Source organism: Nomascus leucogenys, chromosome 22a (genome assembly GCF_006542625.1).
Source record: "Nomascus leucogenys isolate Asia chromosome 22a, Asia_NLE_v1, whole genome shotgun sequence".
In the NCBI taxonomy this organism is placed as follows: domain Eukaryota; kingdom Metazoa; phylum Chordata; class Mammalia; order Primates; family Hylobatidae; genus Nomascus; species Nomascus leucogenys.
Window position 1 is genome coordinate 32,611,118 of NC_044402.1, and position 22,009 is coordinate 32,633,126.

Consider the following 22,009-nt stretch of genomic DNA (forward strand, 5'->3'; position numbering starts at 1 on the left):
TTCCCAGACTCGGTGTCTTGTGACTGCACAGAATCTCAGATTTGATAATGTGTTCTCTTTCTCCCCGCACCATCCTGCTAACGTTTTACAAATGGAAATGGAGAAGGAGCAGAATTCTTGAGGAGTGTTAGTGACAGGCGACCTGCATGGCAGCGGAAGAACCAGACCCAGGCCCAGACGCTAACCTTCCTGGTACAATAGAAACTTTTTCAAATAGCCTTATTTAGTTACAATTTACATGCCATAAAATCCATCCATTTTGAGTGTACAGTTCAATGATGTTTAGTAAATTTGCAGAGCTGTGCAACCATCACCACACGCCAATTTCAGAACAGGTTCATCCTCTCCAAAATGATCTCTCCTCGCCATTGTCGGTCAATCTCTTCTCCCACTCCTAGTCCTAGGCAAACACTAACCTATTTCCTGTCTCTATAGATTTGCCTTAGTGGTCGTTTCTTATAGATGGAATTATACATTGTGGGGCTTCCTTCACTGCACAGAATGTTTTTGAGGTTCATCCATGAGGCATTATAGAAGAGTACTTCCTTTCTTTTTATTGTTGAAAAGTATTCCCATGCCATTTTATACTGAGAAACAAATACACCACCATCACGTGGAAGTCAGCTAGTGTAGTAGTCTTAATTACAACTATCTTCCTGATTGGAAGGACTTAGTATTTCTATCAGGCAACTAAGGAGTGTTGATTTCATTCCCTTTACTACCTGAATGTCTTCTGGAGGGAAAGAGACCAAATAACATTTGAGGGATGGGTGGTTTTTGATGTTTATTTTCATGGCTGCTTTCAAGATTTACTCCTTTCCCTGGTACGGAGAATTACCCTTTTCTTAGAAATCCAGTAATCTAGCCACTGCCCCTGATATTTTCCATGGGAGAAATTTCAAGCCTCAGGACAATTAAAGCTGTCTTTTTCATTATTGTTTATTGAGTGTCCTCAATCAGGGTTGGATAACCTCCCCTAATTAGGCTGGACAAATTGTCATGATGCTGTATAATTAGGAAGAGTCTGTACACTGGAAAAAACCTGCCACTTCACAGCTCAGCAGGCAGGTCCCAAATGGCCAAAGGGGTACATGCTATTCAGAGCACCCACAGGGCACAGACAGCCCTCCTGTGATGTAATTTCAGTGAGTGATTTGGCAGAGTCAAAACTCTGCAGCTATTTCCATGACAGACCCTGAGTCTGTAACCATTAAAAAATAAAGGAAATACCTCACTGAATTTCATGGTTGTTTACCCAGATTCATCTTAATTATTTTGTTTTGAAACATTTAAGAGAAGTTACTCTGTCTTTATTATTTTTTTCTTTTTGGTAAGGCCAACCAAGGAGAGTGGAAGAGTGGGGTTTAGACTCTCATTCTTAGCTAGTTTGTAGTTCATGCTCACCGTAAGTATATTAAAGAAAAATATCTGAATTTAAGAGGTAATTGCCTCTGCTCTGGAAAAATCTAAAGAGAGTCAAATCTAGGTATATTTGACTTAAAAAGACAAATTGTTAAAATAACATAGTTTTGTATTCAATTGGGTGATATTTTAGGGTGATCGTACTCCTAGGATGCCTGGTTAATCCTGCTTTATTATTTTTTGAAATATTTTATTTTATTGTATTTTATTTTATTTGAGATGGAGTTTTGCTCTTGTCTCCCAGGCTGGGGTGCAATGGCGCTATCTCGGCTCACTCCTACCTCTGCCTCCCAGATTCAAGCAATTCTCATGCCTCAGCCTCCTGAGTAGCTGGGATTACAGGCACGTGCCACTACACCTGGCTAATTTTGTATTTTTAGTAGAGATGGGGTTTCACTATGTTGGCAAGGCTGGTCTCAAACTCTTGACCTCAGGTGATCCACCTGCCTTGGCCTCCCAAAGTGCTGGGATTACAGGCGTGAGGCCCAGCCTCATTATTTGTTAATTTTTAATTTACTTTAATCTTATTTTATTATTATTATTATTATTGGAGACTTATTCTCACTCTGTCATCCAGGCTGGAGTGTAGTGGCACAATCAAAGCTCACTGCAGCCTCAGACTCCTGTGCTCAAGAGATCCTCCCACCTCACCCTCCTGAGTAGCTGGGTCTACAGGTACACACCACTACACCTGGCTCATTTTTTACTTTTTGTGGAGAGGTAGTCTCACTATTTGCCCAGGCTGGTTTCAAACTCCTCACCTCATGTGATCTTCCCACCTGGGCCTCCCCAAATGTGGGGATTATAGGCATGAGCCACTGCGCCTGATTTTATCCTACTTTAGTGGGAAGTATTTGATATTCAAAATTTAGATGAACTCCGTGTACAGCAGTGGATTCCTGTCTGGGCTGCACGTTGGAACTACCTGGAGAGCTTTAAAAATGCTCATGCCTGGGTCCCACCCCAGAGATTTTAATATAATTGGTCTGGGCTGGGGCCAGGGCATTAGAATTTTTAAAAGCTCTCCAGGTGATTCTAATGTGCATTCCAGGGTGCTCAGTGTTAGAGGTTAAGCTAATTCTTCTAATCTTTCATTCTTCTTTCATTATCTTTTCATTAAAATCCACCTTTAATATGCCTACTGCATTCCCCTGATAAAAAATGGAAGCATTTTCTGGCCCGATGGTTGTTTAAAAACAATCCCTAACAAAAAGATTGAAAACTCAATTTCAAAAGTAATTTTCCCTGGGCATGCTGCACAGTCACATTTCTGACTTTGTGCACAATGGGCTGGCATTGTTAGGGAAATAAGCCGCCTCTAAAACTGATACCTGGGTGGCATCGTCAGGCTTCAGGATGCTGCTGATGGCCCTGAAAGAGTTTCTCAAGGATGGCATAGTTACCTGGTGGGATGTGGCTTGTGCTTACGTAGATAAAACTCTTAGTTTATATAGGCTCTGTCTGTGTTCTGTTGTTACCTAGGTATGAATCTGCCCCTGGAGTTTTCATATTTTTGTTGTTGGTCTTTTTTACTTTATTTTACCTTTTAAAGGAGTATCCAGTCCTATTCTATCCTCTATACCATTTAAGCTCCCCAGTAAACTTTTACTTAGCCAATGTAATGCATAGCAACACGGTTTTATTTTGGTTATGGTGGCCTCAAAGCAGTTGTCCCCAACCTCTTTGGCACCAGGAACTGGTTCCATGGATGACAATTTTTCCACAGGGTTTGTTGGTGGGGGGAGGATGGTTTTGAGATGAAACTGTTCCACCTCAGATTATCAGGCATTAGATTCTCATAAAGAATGTGCAACCTAGATCCCTCGCATGTGCAGTTTACAACAGGGCTCGAGCTCCTGTGAGAATCTAATGCCACTGCTGATCTGACAGGAGGCAGTAATTCTCACTCGCCCATCCACTGCTCACCTCCTGCTGTGCTGCCCAGTTGCTAACAGGCCACAGACCGGTACCCACCTGCGGTCGAGGAGTTGGGAACCCCTGCCTTAAAGTGAGTTTGTTCACTTTTAGGAAGTGTACGTTTATCCTGCAGTATCCTTTAAGTTTCTATGATTGATTACAGAGCAGAAGCAGCTTGGGAACTCTTATCGCCTATATTATTAAACTCACATTGATGTTTATTCTATATCTAGTTTTTCTGATTCTTTTCTGTTGTTCACATCTTATGCTAAGCAAGTATATTTATCTAGCCTTTCCATTTTTGATGATGTCTAGCAGGAGAATAAATGTCTACAGCCTCAGAGGAGTGAAAATTAAAAAGTTGATTCAGAGATATCCCTGTGACTATGAGATCTCAGTTTCCTCTCCTATAAAGTGAAGGGGATTAGACCAGCGATTAGACGAGACTTTCCTCTGGTCACATTCTGTGACTGGCAAGTGCTCCCTGGGTATATGTAGGCTCTGGGGGCTGTGCTGTCTTCCATGGTGTGGGAGGCATTAGGAAACACTGGCTGTGCCAGCTGGCTCCCAGCTGTCCTGGGACTTACCCTTTCTTACTCAAAGTCTCTTTTTATTCACCTCTCACTGCTAAACTATGGCCTGGCTCATGTTTGTCCCTTATTTAACAAGAAGTAATGAGGTCACATTTTCACTGGACTGCCACTAGGACTTCCTTCCTAAGGCAGGAAGCTGTGATGGGAAACATAAATCAGTTCTGCAAGGCTCGGCATTTATCTCATGTAAACTCATCAGAGGCAAGGATCTTTCTCCCTTTTGTTCGTTGCTGCACCCCTACTCCCAAGAAAACTGTATAGCACACTATATGTACTCAAGAAATACTTGTTGGATGAGTGAATCAATCTCATTCTGTCTTGACATTTGCTACCTTATATTGATTTGTTAAAGCTTTTTTATTTTAGAAGTTTTATGTTTACAGAAAAATTAATAAGATAGTACAGAGTTTCCACACCTAGTTCCCCCATTTTTAACATTTTATACTAGTATTGTACAGTTGTCACAATTAACAAACCAATACTGATACATTATCATTAAGTGAAGTCCATATTTTATTCAGATTTCCTTTTTTTCTTGCTTTTTTTTTTTTTTTTTTGAGATGGAGTCTTGCTCTGTCACCCAGGCTGGAGTGCAGTGGTGCGATCTCGGCTCAATACAACCTCCACCTCTCAGGTTCAAGCGATTCTCCTGCCTCAGCCTCCTGAATAACTGAGATTACAGGCATGCACCACCACACCCAACTTTTTTTTTTTTTTTTTTTTTGTATTTTTAGTAAAGACAGGGTTTCACCATGTTGGCCAGGCTGGTCTCACACTCCTGACCTCAGGTAATCCGCCTACCTCGGCCTCCTGAAATGCTGGGATTATAGGCATGAGGCACTGTGCCTGCCCAGATTTCCTTATTTTTCACCTAATATCTTTTCTCTGTTCCAGAATCTCATCCAGGATACCATATTATATTTAGTCATCGTGTCTCATTAGGCTCCTCTTAGCTGTGACACTTTCTCAGATTTTCCTTGTTTTTGATGACCTTCACAGTTTTGAGGAGTACTGGTCTGCTGTTTCGTAGAATGTTCTTCAATTGGGATTTGCCTGATGTTTTTCTCATTATTAGACCAGGGTTACTGTTTTTAGGAGAAAGACCACAGACGTAAAATGACATTCTTATCACACCATGTCAAGGGTATATACTATTGACATGACTTATTACTGTTTTTTGTTTGTTTGTTGAGACAGAGTCTCATGTGTCGCCCAGGTGGAGAACAGTGGTACAATCTCAGCTCAATGCAACCGTGACCTTCTGGGCTCAAGCAGTCCTCCAACCTCAGCCCTGCAAGTAGCTAGGACTCAGGCATGTGCCACTACCCCCAGCTAATTTTTCTGTATTTATTTTGTAGAGACAGGGTTTTTGCCATGTTGCTCAGGCTGGTCTCAAACTCCTGGGCTCAAGCAATCCTCCTGCCTTGGCCTCCCAAAGTGCTAGGATTACAGGTGTAAGCCATCACACCCGGCCAAGTTAAGGGCTGAAGAAGCTTACCCTTAAGGAGTGGAGAATTATGTTCAACTTCTTTGAGAACAGAATATCCATAAATTATTGAGAATTCTGGCCAGGTGTGGTGGCTCACACCTGTAATCCCAGCACTTTGAGAGGCCTAGATGAGAGGATCACTTGGGCTCAGGAGATTGAGACCAGCCTGGGCAACAAAATGAGACTGTGTCTCACATTTTTACAAATTTTTTTTTGTCAACAAATTTAAAAAATTAGCAAGGCATGGTGGTGTGTGCCTGTGGTCCCTGCTACACGGGGGGCTGAGGCAGGAGGATTGCTTGAGCCCAGGAGGTCAAGGCTGCAATGAGCCATAATCACACCACTGCACTCCAGTCTGGGGGACAGGAAGACCCTGTCTCAAAAAAAAAAAAATTATAGAGAATTCTTCTGCATGGGAGATTTGTCCCTTCTCCCTTGTTTATTTACCATTGGTTTTTTATTTGTGGCTAGAAATAAAAGTCTATAAGCTCTTTGAAGGTAGAAACTATTCCGTATGCTCCTCTATACTCACAATAACTTGCGCAATGCTTTAGGGTACAGAGTAGCTAGATGCTTGGTTACTGAAATAGAGGACAGTCTACCACCTTCCAGTCCTGGGGTTTTCTGCTGATGGCTTATTTTTTCTCACAGTGAGATTTGGGCCACCATGTTGTCCATGTGGCTCTTGGCAGAGGTGTAATCAAAGTGCTAATAATAATAATGATCCGGACACTGTGCCATGTTCTTTATACATGTTCTAATTGAATGTTTGCAACATACCTACAAGACGGATATAATCCTGATTTCATAAATGAAGATACTGATGTCCAGATTGATTAAGGGACTGTCCTAAGTCACACAGCTAAAAGTAGAGCCACAATTCAAATTTCGGTCTCTAAAGCCCTTGTCCTTAACCACCGGGTCATACTGTGCTTTCCCTCTTTATAGTCAAATAAAGCCACAAGGAAAAGTTTGAATAAATGCAAGAAGGTGATAGAAATGACAAGTGCTATAAGAATTGGAAAAATTCAAAAAATCCCTGAGTGAAGAGTGGTTGGTGAGATCTTCTAAGCTTGTGTGGCCCTTGAGTTCTTCCATGAAACTGTAGTAATTGTTGAAGATATTTTAATATTATGTCAAATCCAAGCTACAATAAAATATGACACATTATTATTAATGTAATTTTAAATAAGAAAAAAATGCTTTGGAAAAACTATGCTGATTATAAGACATATTTAATATATGCATCTTAGAATCAATGACACATATTATTCCTAATTCTAGAAGAATACATTTTTACACTAAATAATTCATATAAAAATCTAAAAAATAACTAAATTAGATAAAAAGGAAGGAGAAACATTAAAAAACAGAGTAATAATTAAATTCAACTTTGAATTCCTAGAAGACTAGATAAACAAAGAGAATTTATTATACTATTTATTGCATGATTAAAAGGATTTATCCCTCTCAGGGAAGACCAACTTTTTTTTCTGGAACTGAGTTATAAAAAGAAATACTTATTTGGAACATATATAAAGCGCTCAAGGCAATGTGTGGACATTGTCCTAACAATGGTTTTAAAGAAGATAGAAAAACATTTTTATTGGGCCATTTCTTCACCCTTGAAAGCAGAAAGCATGAGTGAAAATTTGAACAATGTCTTTAGAAATTTTAAAATGAAATTAAATTTATCTGAATTGCTTGGCCAACATTTCACATGAAAGAACAAATTGAATAGTAATATTGTGCCAAGTATGACATTTGTAGCAATGAGATGTGCTGAACTTTATATTACCCTAAAAGCCACAATTATTTGAAACTTAATTGGTACTAAAAATCATTTTCATGGATGGCAGAAGAAAAGCACAAGTTTCAGCTGTCTTTAGATTGAGCTATTTAAGATCAATAGTTTTAAAAATTGTTATAAAGCTGTTAGGACCAAAGCTAATTCAAATTATGCACTAGGCCCAATTTCTTCCTTTTTAAAAAACAAAAACAAATATTTTGTTGTGGAAATTTTCAAACATATGCAAAAAGCAGATAAAATAGTGTAGTGTGCTCCTTTTTATATATCACTCAACTTGAAACAATGATCGTTTATGGCATTTTTGTTTCTTTTGTGCCCTTACCCCTGATTGTTTTCAAGGAACTCCAGACAATACAATCATTAATCACTAAATATTTTTGTCCAAGGCAAGGATTCTTTTTAAATATAAGCGTATTACAATGATCATACCTAAAATTTACTAATTCCTTAGTATCATAGCCACTCAGGGTTTATATTACTTTGTCTTATAAATTTTGTTATTAAATTGGTATTTTGCTGAATCAAGATCAAATAATGTCTACATTATAATTGATGTTTCTCTTAAGTCTCTTGATATGTATAGGATTTCTCTTCATCTCTTTAAACATTTTCTTTCTTTGGCTTTTATTGAAAAATCTAGGTAATTTTATGTAGCTTTCTTCATGGTCTGTATTTTGCTGATTATATCTCCATAGTGTCAATGAACATGTTTCTCTGTCCCCTGAATTTCTTATAAATTTGGAGTTAGCTACAGAGGCTTGATCAGATTCAGGTCATTTTTTAAAAATTGTGGTAAAAAACATATAACATTAAATTTACCAACTTACCAAACTTTGAGTAAACAGTTCAATAGTGTTAAGATTTAAATAATTTTGTTTCACATGTGTGTAGACAACTCTATAGGTGGCAGTTTATACTTTTGAAACATCAGAGGGTATTGAAAAATCTTTCCTTTTGTGATGCTTTCAACCATGACTAAATTATTGCCTTGATCTATTATTTTATTGGGAGTTGGTTATAAAATGGTTATATATATATACATATATATATATATTTTTTTTTTGGAGAGACTGGGTCTTGCTATGTTGGCCAGGCCGGTGTTGAACCCCTGGCCTTAAGTGATCTTCCTATCTCAACATCTCAAAGCTCTGGGATTACAGGCATGAGCCACTGTACCCAGCCTGAATCAATAATTTAATTTCCATACATGAAAGCAGTTTCAGAATAACAATACTTAAATAATTTACTTTTTTGATTGGTATAATCATTGCTTCAGGTATTATTATGGAAGTCAGCCAGTTTTGCACAAGTTACAAAAAAAATCCAGCAAAAACTAAATGACAAAGATACACATTCATGTATAATTTAAAGTTTAAGGAAATTCAATAAGATTATTTGATAAATCTATAGAGGCAGATACCTACTCCATTTATGTCAGCATGCCATATTTTGTGGTTTATAAGAACCACAAACTACTGAGAAGAGGTGAATTGTAAGTGCTGAGTACTAAATTTGTTAAGTCAGCCTTCCTGAACTGGGGTTCCAGAAAAGTATTTAAGTGGCTACTTTCTCAGTTCCCTCAAGGATGGTACATGACAAGTACTGCTCTAGATGCAAAAGAGAGAAATTAGTTCATTACCAACAATAGATGCCTTAAGGCATTAGAGCTTGGGGAATGAGCTAGGAAGGGCTGCTTTAGATTATTCTATTGATTTTGAATCCTTTAGGCAGAAGAAGTTTAAGATTAAAAAAATACTTGCTAGCCTAATTTATTCCTACAAAAACTAAAGAAAGTTTTGATGTTTCTGTTTGTTCTTTGGAGCAATATGGTTTCCTTCCATCCAAAAAATTTGTTTTGGATTGAGGCATAATTAAGATGATCATTTCTATACTCAGTGACATCTGTTTGCTTGGACCTACTAGTAATTGAGTTTAATTCAACCATGGTGTGTTCCTCACACATTACTGTATTTGACAGACTGTAATATTGCTGTTTAGTGTGTTTGTTTGTTTTTTCATCGACATCTTTAAGTCATTTTGATAGTGAAGTTAACTTCTTATTTTTTACTTTTTTAATGCATTTTGGTGTTGCTATTTTTCTTTTTTACTTATTTCTTTATTTTATTTTTTGTAGAGATGGGGTCTCCCTATATTGCCCAGGCTGGTGGTGTTGCCACTTTTGCCTCATTGTAATGGGGATAAAGAAGATGGAGTTAAGTCCCCCCAAAACAAAAACATTTCGCCTTAGACAATGAATAAGACTTAGACTTTAAATGGACTCAGAAGTCACTAAAAACATGGAAGTTACAAATGTAAGAAATATTGCTTTTGCTTTTATCTTCCCTTTGAGCAATAACTTTTTTTCTAATTACAGTACCTCTTAAAGACCCTGGTGCCCCATTTGGGACCTTGGAGTGATGTAATTGAGAGCACCTTGTTTAATTGTCCCATTTTGCAATGGGAAACAAATCAGGAGATTCTGAGTGTGGTGCCTAAGACTGCATAGCCAGTTACTGGCAAGATCAGAACTAGCCTGTTTCTGGGCACTTTCCAGTATACAACACAGCCTGAACACTCAATCACTTTCCTGAACATAGCAGCAAGGACTGCTGTTTATTGACAAATTTGGACCCGAGTTTTGTGAACAGATCATGAGACATAAAACAAGTGCAGGAGATTTTTGGTTGATGATGGGCTTTTTGCATTCAGCTACTCTAAAAAGATAGTAATGTAGAGAGACATTCACTATTTGGGGATCACCTCTAGAGCCAGAAAAACAAGGACATTCTCATACTTGGTATGTTTTTTATGAAAAGAGAGAAGGGTAAATGAAATGTTCCCCTTTTCTTGCATGGTACCAAGGAACTGGCTTCTTGACGGGAGAAGGAACAAGAATGACTGCCCTGTAGTGCTTCCTTCTCAGTCTTTGAACATTTGTGTCCTCAACAATATTAACTGAGTGGCTACAGGGGCAGGTGCCATGCTGGATGGTGTAGAAACAAGGATGAATACAATAAAATCCTGCTGTCAATGAATACATCATCTGCTGCATAGGAAGGAGTAACTGAATACTTTTGTTAGTAGAGGATGCTTAGCAGCCCTCATTCCCGGAAATTTTTCTCTTATATGTAAGCCAAATTCCTCATTTGCAGCCTGTTTTCACTGTTTTTGTCCTTTGTGAACAGGGAATACATATAATTGCAGACTATTGTTAACTTACCTATTTTTGAGGGTGAGGTTTCCTTCCTGTTTTTACGTTGTCTTTGCTGGTTTTTTTGTTTTGTTTTGTTTTTATTTTTCTGCCTTTCTTTAATCTTTGTAGCTCTCCTCTCCGGTGTCTGTTTTGTGTATGCTATATCACCATGTAATTTGTGATCCACTCTACCGCAAATGGTAGACATAAGATCTGTATTTACCTAGGAGTATTAATCCAAAATGGCAGTTTTGACCATTTATGACCACTTATGTTACATGGTAGACATAAGATCTATATCCACCTAGGAGAATTAATCCAAAACGGCTGTTTTGACTGATGATCCTTGAACTCACAAGTATTTCCACAGAAAGAGTGGATTTGAGTTAGAATTCAGAAGAGGTGCTTTATTGTGTGCAGAGTATAAATAACATCATTGTAATATTTAAAAATACTATCACATCTATTATCTCTTTATCCTTTCTGTAATCCTATGAGTTACAATGACAAGTATAAATATCTTTGTTTGACAGATTAAAAAATGCAACCCTAAGAAATTGTGCTGTACAAAGGATACATAAAAAGAGTTTTTTGGTTTTGTTTTGTTTTGTTTTTTGAAACAGAGTCTTGCTCTGTCCCCAGGCTGGAGTGCAGTGGCCTGATCTCGGCTCACTGCAACCTCTGCCTCCCGGGTTCAAGCAATTCTCCTGCCTCAGCCTCCTGAGTAGTTGGGATTACAGATGCATGCCACCACGCCCAGCTAATTTTTGTATGTTTAGTAGAGACAGGGTTTCACCACGTTGGCCAGGCTGGTCTCAAACTCCTGACTTCATGATCCGCCCACCTCGGCCTCCCAAAGTGCCGGGATTACAGGCGTGAGCCACCACACCTGGCCAAAAGTTTGAATACGGTCAAGCTGAGAGACTGGTTGTCTAGACCGAGGCCATGTTCCTCTACTGGTTTCTGTGTCTGTGATGTTTTTATGAAGTTATGTAACACTGACTGCACTTGATAGGAGTGGGAAAAACTGACATGTCTACCACAGGCACACTGGTCGTTTTGACCTTCCTGCTCACTCCTCCTCTCAGAGACTGCTGAACAACCCTCCCGAGAGTGCAGCAGACCAACCTAATGATTGCGCCCAGCCCTAGCTGACTGGCTGAGGAATGGACATCTGACTCTAGAGGCAGGCTTTTCCAGAAATTTGAAATCGGCATATAGGAACTACTCAGCATTTGTTTGGCTCTTGAACAAAAAAATTAAGCCAGGAAAGCTAGCCTCGACAGAGAGAAGACTAAAGCCGCTGGGCATTCACTTCATGGACAGGTGAATCCGGTCCCTCCTGAGGCTGGTTATACTTCTGCTGGTGAGATACTTAGTATTCAGCCAATAATTTCCCTTTTCTTGCTGAAGAACCTTGTGTAGATTTCAATTCTTTACACTTAAAGGAGCCCCAACATCCAATCCAGTGCTCTGTTAAGGAAATAATCTGAAGATGTTTGGCTTTGGGGATTTTTACTTTCTAAGTAAAGACCCATGTGTATCCGTGTTTCTTTTGTTTTTTTCAGTGGTACTGATGGAGTGTTTGTGGATTTCCTTGGAAAAGTAGGGAGAGGAATTTTTCACCATTTAAAACTTGCCCAGCACTGGGAGGTTGTTCTTCTGCTTCTCCATTTGATTCCAGATCTGTAGGAATCGGAGGGAAGAACTGTCTTGATTCTCACATCTGGAGTACCCAGGGTGGTGCTCAAACTCCAAGGTGCCCCCAGGGGACAGCGGAGGTCCCTCTTGAGCAGACTTACACTTTGGGATTTCTGTTGAGTATTCAGAGGGTCCCTGCTAGCCCCTTCACCGCGGCTGTGCCCTGCCACCTGGGCCTATTAGGACCCTAGAGACCTCAGAATTCAATATGTCTTCATAGATATTTTATTTTCTTGAAACAACAACTTTGGAATGCATTGTCATTCACTAAGCATGTATTGTGCCACCATGGGGGACACTGTGGTTGTCTTGGCAACATTCATTTCCCCCTCTCCTGTTATGAAACAGCTCTCCATTCAGTCTCCTCAGTTCTACCCTCTATTGCAGAGTTCAAGGGTCTCCAAAGCTGAGAACTCTTGTTCACTGTGAGAAGTCACATTTTCTCTTCCCTGGATTTGAAGGAGAAATTGCGTAGCCCTGGTAGCTGCTGGCAGCCATCTTGCAGCAATGAGGACGCCAGCGTGAGGGTGAGCCAACATGCAGAGTAGGACGGAGCGAAGAGAATTGCAGAGAAGTGGAGCCAGAGCCTTCAGTGAACAATGCCTGACACCTTATCGAGACTTTTCAGTTACAAAAATCAGTGAATTCCCACTATTATTTAAGCCGGTTTAAATTCAATTTTCTGTTATTTTCATCATAAAATGTTCTGATGAATATAGAGTTTTAAGTTAATTTTCTAGCCTTGGCAACACAGGGAGACCCTGTCTCTACAAAAAACTAAAAATTAGCTGGGTATGGTGGGGAAGCACCTGTGGTCCCAGCTACTTGGGAGGCTGAGGGAGGAGGATTGCTTGACCCCAGGAAGTTGAAGCCACAGTGAGCTGCGTTTACGCCACTGCACTCCAGCCTGGGTGACAGAGCAAGATCCTGTCTCAAAAAAATCAGCTTTCTAAGCAGTTGGTGATGATAATTCATATCTGTGGAATACTTTTTATTTCTTCAAAGCACATTTGCTATGCTACCATCATACTGTTCAGTGTCAACAGTGAGTTCTGACCAATATAGAGGCCAGACACAGATACTACCTGGGAAATAAGTGGATACATATTTACCTAAAGCACACAAATGAAAGGGCACTATCAGGATATACAGTAGAGAGATCAGCAATGTCTCCAATAACAGACACAATGTATGAACATCTGGGTGCCCCAAAAGGGCTTCAACATCATTGTGTATAATTAAGTCTGATTGAGTGAGGATCACATTGGAACTTCTGGAAAGTTTCACTGATCAGTGGGCAAAATGTCCCCACTGCCTGCAAAGCCCACCTGCATCTTTATGATCAGATCTATGCCAGGCAGCACCTCGTCAATCTTGATGTTACACAATATGACCATGGAGAGTGGATAATACCGTGCACCCAGGCATCAGCAAACCATCTTTTAACACCTTCATTCTCCCCAGGCTAGCACAGTCTGGTCCACATCCTTTTCTGATCTTAGGGCTGCAGAATTAGCACAAGGGTCAGTCACCTGGATGTCTTTGAGGATGTCTGAGGATCAAGCCCTCAGACCAGCTGTAGGTCTGTCAAAGTGGTTATCACAATTTTACAAATGGGAAAGTAAAGACAGTTAAATTAGAAGAGTTAAAATTATTTGCCATCCAAGTGCACATAACTAGGTGGTAGCAGAACTGAATGAGAACTGAAGTATTTTAACCTGCAGTTCAATCTTTGCTTAACTAGAATGCATTAACGTTTCACCCCCGGGGAAGTTACCTAAGCAAAGTTTGTTGTAAGTTAAAGCCCACAATTAAAGTCAGGAACGACAACAAATAACAGACCTGAAAAGATTAAGCCAGGATTACTTTGTAGTCATTAATATCCAAGAGTTGATAATGAGACTGGCACATAGTTTCACCAGACTTTTGATAACACAGAACAGACACGCTGTGATGACTGTGACAGTAATGCTCACCAAGACAGTGCTGGTTTCCTAGCAGGGTGAGGGGCTTCAGGACCCTAAGGTTTTCCATGAACTTCTCATGTGTATCTTGATTAGTGGCTTTAAGAGAAAGTGAGTAATAGTCTCCTTTCTCATTGCTAATATCTCATTTTGACATGCCAATAAGGCCTGAAGAGACAGTCATCTGCCACCTTGGCTAACTTAACCTTATTAGATAAACTAGAATTGGGGGCATCTTAGGTAATGGATATTTTTAGACAATTTCCATATCTCACTTTTCTCAATTATTCAAAAATATTTATTGAATGCGTCTACCTGTTGGTCACTGTGCTAGTCCCAGATATCAAATAAAGAACAAACAAATGTGATTGCCATATTCCTGAAGCTCGTAGTTTAGTTGGGGAGGAAACACAATTAAATGTATAATTATGAAACATGACAGAACGAAAAGGAAAATAACTCAGTGCTGTGAAGACATACACCAGGGGGCATATTTTGGACTGGGGCATAATATAGTTGGATATTCATCCCTGCCTAAGTCTCATCTTGAATTGTAATCCCCAGTATTGGAGGTGCGGTCTGGTGGGAAGTGATTGGGTTATGAGGGTAGATTTCTTATGCATGGTTTAGCACCATCCCCTTGCTGCTGCCCTCGAGATAGTGAGTTCTCGTGAGATCCGCCTCCCCTGTCTCGCTCCTGCTTTCACCATGTAAAGTGTCTGCTCCCCCTTCACCTTCTACCATGATTGTAAGCTTCCTAAGGCCTTCCCAGAAGCCAAGCAGATGTTGGCACTGTACTCCCTGTACAGCCTGTAGAGTCGTGAGCCAATGAAACCTCTATTCTTATAAATCACCCAATCTCAAGTATTTCATTATAGCAATGCACGAACAGCCTAATACAAGGCACCATTTTCTGAAGGAATGATGTTTATGCTGAAAACTGAAAGATGAGAAAAAGCCAGCTAGGCAGAGTGGGAATAAGAGTTTTCTAAGCAAAAGAAAAAGAGGTTACTTATTCTGAAGGAAAGAACTTGTCCTGCTATAGTAACTGAAGCTGGAGTATGTAAGTGAGGAGGAGGAAAATAAACTGGGAGAAGCAGGTAGGTGCAAGCTTATGCACTCTGGTCATTCAAACTTTGGAATTTTGAGATATCTGGATTCAAATCTTGGCTTCCTCTCTTATTTATGATCTTGGACATGTCACTTAATTTTTCTGTGAATCAGTTTCCATTTCACTAAAACAAGAGTAAAATAATCTATCTTGCAAACTAATGCAGATTAAGTGGATTTAAATGTCTGGTCCATGGCAATGTCAGTACCTTTCCTCCACTATCTGCTTCCTTTACTCTTCCTGCATTTTTACCCAGAGTTGTTGGTGTGATCTACTCGAATGATTAAATAACTTTGGTTTTCTTGGCCGACTTCCATTATCTTGGGTGGAGGTTGCTTACAGCCCAAATAATCAAAAGCTGAATAATCTAGAGTTAACTATTATTTAAGAAATTCTAGTTATATCATTGATATTACTTTTATTAATTATAACAAATGGATTTAGAATCAATCATCAAAGCTTGGTCTCAGGTCTGATGTTCTGAAATACTCAAGTTCATGTTTGCTTAATGTTTTGTTTACAAAATAGCTGCAATTTTAAAAAAAACTTGGAAGGGGCTTTCTGTTTTGATGCATAATACGAAAGCTGACTGTGGCTTAGCAAACCAAAAATATTTATTCAGAAAATACTTCATTTCAACTATCTGTCGTGGTGAAAGGCAGTTTTTGTTTCAGTGTGATCAATGCAACACAGTGTGTTTTCATTATCAGTTCTGTTGGTTGAGAGTGGTTCTAGGAAAACACTTGAGCACTGATTCCCAAATCTAACAAGTGCCCAGATTCTCAGAAGCTAGGAAGATGTCACAGGATGTACCCATTCTTCCTGGTGAATGGACTAGATAAGAGTTCGGTTTCTTTCCTTACCCAGCCTTATTATAAGGAAGTATATCGTGAATGAACTTTCTGAAGCGGGAACCAGCAGTAATAACTTTCAAAAATTCTTTTACAGGGAGCTTATGCTTCACACCATCTTAGAGGTGACCTAGGACTGTGACATAGGACAACCCCCTTGGCTTCTGTGAGCCTTAGTGTGAAACAGAATACTGTGATGTCTCCTACCAACCTCACAGGGTTGTCATGGGGGTTAGACTACATGCCATTTATAACCTAGTTGAGTGTGGGGAGCATTCATTCAACAAATCCTGCTGGATGGGAAGAACTGGAGGAGCTCTTTTCCAACCTGGTCCAAGTATATTATCTTATCTGAGACTTGTAACAACCCTACAAAGTAGTCAGGACAACTATAAAGTGCTAGACAAATAGCCATACAAAAATGATTTTTAAAATCCACTTTTTCTGGGCTGGGCATGCTGGCTCACGCCTGTAATTCCAGCACTTTGGGAGGCCGAGGCAGGCGGATCACGAGGTCAGGAGATCGAGACCGTCCTGGCTAATATGGTGAAACCCCATCTCTACTAAAAATACAAAAAAATTAGCCAGACATGGTGGTGGGCACCCATAGTCCCAGCTACTCAGGAGGCTGAGGCAGGAGAATGGTGTGAACCTGGGAGGCGGAGCTTGCAGTGAGCTGAGATTGTGCCATTGCACTCCAGCTTGGGCGACAGAGCTAGATGCCGTCTCAAAACAAACAAACAAACAAACAAACATCCACTTTTTCTGGCCGGGCGCGGTGGCTCATGCCTGTAATCCTAACACTTTGGGAGGCTGAGGCAGGCGGATCACTTGAGATCAGGAGTTTGAAACCAGCCTGGCCAACATGGTGAAATCCCGTCTCTACTAAAAATACAAAAATTAGCTGGGCATGGTGGTGGGCGCCTGTAATCCCAGCTACTCCGGAGGCTGAGGCAGGAGAATTGCTTGAACCCGGGAGGTGAAGGTTGCAGTGAGCTGAGATTGCACCACTGCACTCCAGCCTGGGCAACAGAGTGAGACTCCATCTCAAAAAATAAAATAAAATATAAATAAATAAATAAAATCTACTTTTTATAGTTCTCCAAATAATTAAACTCCATAACTACTCCATAACTCTTTTCGATGTGTATTAACCTGTATTGTAAGTTCTTTTCACTACATAACCTCCTAAAGCTTTCATTCTTTACCTATGCCTTCTTAATTTTTTCAATGAATTGTAAAATAGCTCTCAAAGGCCTAAACATACTCATTCATTTCTTAGCCTTCTCTTTAAAAAAGTGGTAATTACAGCATATCTTGTATAGTTTTCTATTCTTTCATAGTTCTTAGTTTTCTAGTTATCATTCCAAATTTCCTGAACTGTTCCTCCTAGATTGATTGATTTATTTAGAGTTAATGTCTTTGTAGCTCCCTCTTTTTTCTCCATAAAGGAGTCTTTCCTTCCCAGAAAGTTGTGCTGTGGTCCTTTGTAGCAGCTGAATTGTAATACTGTTACTTTTCTGTCATACTGGACTGAACACCACTGGGCAGCTCTGGGGAGGGCCTTGTGTTGTCTAATGGAAAACTACCAGTTACTGACAGAACTGGGCACCGTGCTGTCCCCACCCACTCCCCACTGCAGGCTGGGAAGCCCCATTGCTGGGAGGTGTTTCTCCTATTAGGTTCTTCCTCTTCTAGAGCAGGGCCACATCAACTGACTTGCTGTGGGTGAGTTCTGTCCAAGGGACTTCACTCCCTCCCTATACACATTTATCTGAGGGTATAATTCTGAGGGACAAGGGACAGCCAAGGCAGGTTGGGTTGCTGCTGTTGACTTTGCAGCATCTGTTCTTCCCTGCAGGGCTGCTGGGGGCACACTGTTCCCGTGTGTCCTCACATGCTGATCCATCTCCTTCTCCTGGGGGCAGCACGGAGGTTACTATACAGAGTGGTTTGCTCGGTCCTCACCAAGATGACAAAGAAGAGAAAACCAAGCGCACCTTCCACACCTGGCCAAGGGGAAAATGAAACCAGGATATGAAAGTCCTGAATGTCACACTTTCCTTCAAGTGGGGAGTCCAAGGTGGAAATTCTCTGAGCCACACCCTGTAAATATTTTCACATCTAGTTTATTTTCCTTAGAACTTTTGTTGTCAGGGAGAAACAGAGAGAGAAAAAAGAAGAGATGAGAGAAAACCAAAGTTCAAAGAAAGCTTGGGAACTTGACTCCTAGAAGTAGACTATTCAGTGATAGACATTTCAGCATTGCTGAGAACCTCTCTGACTTTACTGAAGGCAGTGCACCAAATTTTACCAACTCCTAAGTGACTGGTATTTGAATGTAAAAGACATATAAATTGGTTTATTTTGGACATGACAAAAGAATGAAGCGTTTTACAGGGCAAAAAAACAAAAAACAAAAACGAAAAACACTATTCAATCTCAAGAGAAAGTAGAATAGAGTCCAAAAATGAAAATTCTTGAAGAACAGAAATGGTCTTAATTATTGACAAATATACGTTTTAATGGATTCATGATAAATATTAATCCTGGTTTTTAAAATGAAGTACCATTTATTAAAATTTAGTTTTTGAGATACAATACAAAATATAAAACTTTTTTATTTTATTTTTTTACAAAATATAAAACTTATGTCTAAAAATAAAGCTCTCTAACCTGTAATTTGAGAGCTACCCAATCTTAATATGAATTTATTTGACAAGCTCTGTTTTCCTTGTGACAGAATGTCTTCTTTTCAGTTTGAGTCATCATTGCACATTTATGAAATCTGACAATGCTGTTTTTACACAGCCTTAGACATTTGGGTCAAGGTGATGAGTGAGACATTGCACAGGTGAAGTAATTTGACAGATTGGATGTGGGTGTTGAGGAAGGGTTACCTGGAGGTGGGAGAGGGTTACAGAAATGGGGGTAAGATGGGGCACCAAAGATGAATTTCATTGTCTTGTCATTTTGCCTGCCATTTGAGTTCTCAAGTCCCTGAGGCTGTTGAATCCAGTGCTTTATTCATCTTTGAAATTAGCCTGGAAAGGGACTTTTCTTGTAGCTTAGTCCAGGGTTTGGAAATTGGGGCCACAAGTGTGCTTGATTGTAAGTTCTGTATTTCTCTTCCAAGTGCATCATCTATTTTAGTTGGTAATGACAGTTATTTTGGAGAATATAATTTCTTATTTTTTATTCGTTAGGTTTTTTTTCCCATTTTTATTGACAAAATATCAAGGGGCCAGATTTCTATGCTGCTTGGGCCTGAGAGCTTAAGGAAGCCACTCCGTAAGAGGGACACAGGAGGCTTTTCTTCTTGGCTCTCACAGAGAATGCATTACTGGCAGCCTAATGCATATAGCATGGGGAAGGCCACAGCTGTGAATGCAATTAATGGCCCCTGCATTTGCGAAAAAAACACAGATCCATAAACTGCAATGACGTCTTTTTAAATGTGTGCCATATTTGGGGTCAAAAAAATAATTTACAAGCAGGGTGGGATTGTGCTTAAAGCAGAGGGGCATGTTTTTAATGTGCCATGGTATGGGGTGGAGCATGAAAATGCCCAGTTCTACCATAAAATATTAAGATCTGCTGGTGTTATGGAACTTTTATAGTTGCTTCTTTGGCCTCTCCAACATCCCTGTCTTCTGTCCAGATCTGGACCCAGATTCTGGCCAGCTTCTTAAACCAGAGAACTAAATGGTTCCATGTGTTACCAGCACCCAATTCTTAGAAAAGGAAAAAACCAAAGTCAAATGATTTGCTTTTTCCGTCAGCTTGCCATGTTCTTGGAATTTTTAGGTGTATTATCTGTTGGATTGTTTACTACTATGCTTCTTCTTCATAATACTGACAGTGTCTTTTTAGGATGCCTTTGATCAGTAGTTCTCAAACTTTAGTGTGCATCAGAATAACCTTGTTGAATACAGATTGCTGGGCCTCACCCCTATAATTTCTGATTCAGTATGTGTGGAGTGGGGTCTTATAATTTGCATTTCTAACAAGTTCTCAGGTGGTACTATGCTGCTGGTTTGGAGGCCACACTTTGAGAAACACTGCTTTAGATATATAAGTTTCATAGATATTAGTTCAAATCTTCTAACCCGGTATTTTTATTAGCCCTGAGTAGCCCTTACAATGCCTACTTCTTCTTTTTTTTTTGAGTCAAAGTCTCACTCTGTCGCCCAGGCTGGAGTGTAGTGGCATGATCTTGGCTCACTGCAACCTCCACCTCCCGGGTTCAAGCCATTCTCCTGCCTCAGCCTCCTGAGTAGTTGGGACTGCAGGTGCATGCCACTGCACCTGGCTAATATTTGTATTTTTAGTAAGGATGGGGTTTTACCATGTTGGCCAGGCTGGTCTCGAACTCGTGACCTCAAGTGATCCACCCACCTTGGCCTCCAAAGTGCTGGGATTACAGGCATGAGCCATGGTGCCCGGCCAAAATGCATACTCTTAATAAGTGTTTTTAAGAGGTACAAAACTATAAATTAGAGGAACTCTAATCAGTTCGTAAGCAGCCAGAACCTAGCAACATTCCACTGGAAGAACTTTAAGAGACCGTGTTGACCACATGGCATCTGCTACACCTGGGGTGTTTGTTGGTGTCCTGGAAAGAGTTGGAGCTGCCAGGGTTAGAGATGTCAGAGCTGAATGTCTCATCACACTCAGATGACTTTTGATCATATCCCACAGGCTGGATCCTCAAATTTCAACCACTGTTGATGAGATGTGACCCCCATAGTTGAGACCATATTTTGTTTAGCTGGCATGGTAGACCTGTTGTAATAAGAAGCTTTTTAATATGAATAAAACAAAAGAGTCTTTGAGTTTCTTTCTGTTTAAATAACAGGTGCCTGGAATTGTTTCGTTTGTTTTTAGTAACCCTACAGAACTGAAATATTTGTCAATCATTTTCATGTGGTCTGAGGGACAACAAGTAGATCAGACACTAAGCTTGAGCCTCAATTTCTTTTTTTTTTTTTCGAGATGGAATCTCACTCTGTCACCCAGACTGGAGTGCAGGGGCGCGATCTCAGCTCACTGCAAACTCTGCCTCCTCGGTTCAAGAGATTCTCCTGCCTCAGCCTCCCAAGTAGCTGGGATGACAGGCACCCACCACCATGCCTGGCTAATTTTTTTGTATTTTTAGTAGAGACAGTTTCACCATGTTGGCCAGCTGGTCTCAAACTCCTGACCTCATGATCCACCCGCCTCGGCCTCCCAAAGTGCTGGGATTACAGGTATGAGCCACAGCACCCAGCTGAGCCTCAATCTCTTAGCATCTGGATGGCAGTTAGGAAAGGAAGCTTGAGATTTTTAGTACAGACCCCCAGATGCAAAGAGGAAAAGTTCCTATTGATCTGAAAATCCCTAGAAATGACTAGCAAAAATAACCACCTCCAGTTGCTCTCTTTTTTTACCCCGGCTTATTTTTTCTATAGTACTTTTTACGTTGGATCTTATTTCCTTATTTATTTGCTGATTTATTAAATTTGCTTATTTATTAAACCATCTGTCACCATTGAATGTACAGGCAATGATGGCAGGGACTTTTTCTTGTTCACTATTGCGTTCCCAGTGCCATGTAATTGTCACTTGATGAATATTTGATGAATGAATGAATGAATCTATCTTGTTCAGCAACTTATCTCATTACCAAATTATCAACATATCAATAGATTTGGCACTTTCCTTTAAAAAAGCAGATTACCTAACTGTTATAGATTTGAAGGACTACATTCTATCAGCAGCATGTAGGAATAACAGTGGCATTCTGAAACAATTGTGTAAGTTAACAAGTTGGGGCAGTCTGGCAGAGAATGGGCAAAGGCAGCACATTGAATACTTTGAGTTATTGACCTCCTTATAATTATCGTTAAGACTTTAAGATTAATAAAACATCTTACCTTGTTCTGCTTAATAATACCTCTTCCTTAGCCTATATAGTTT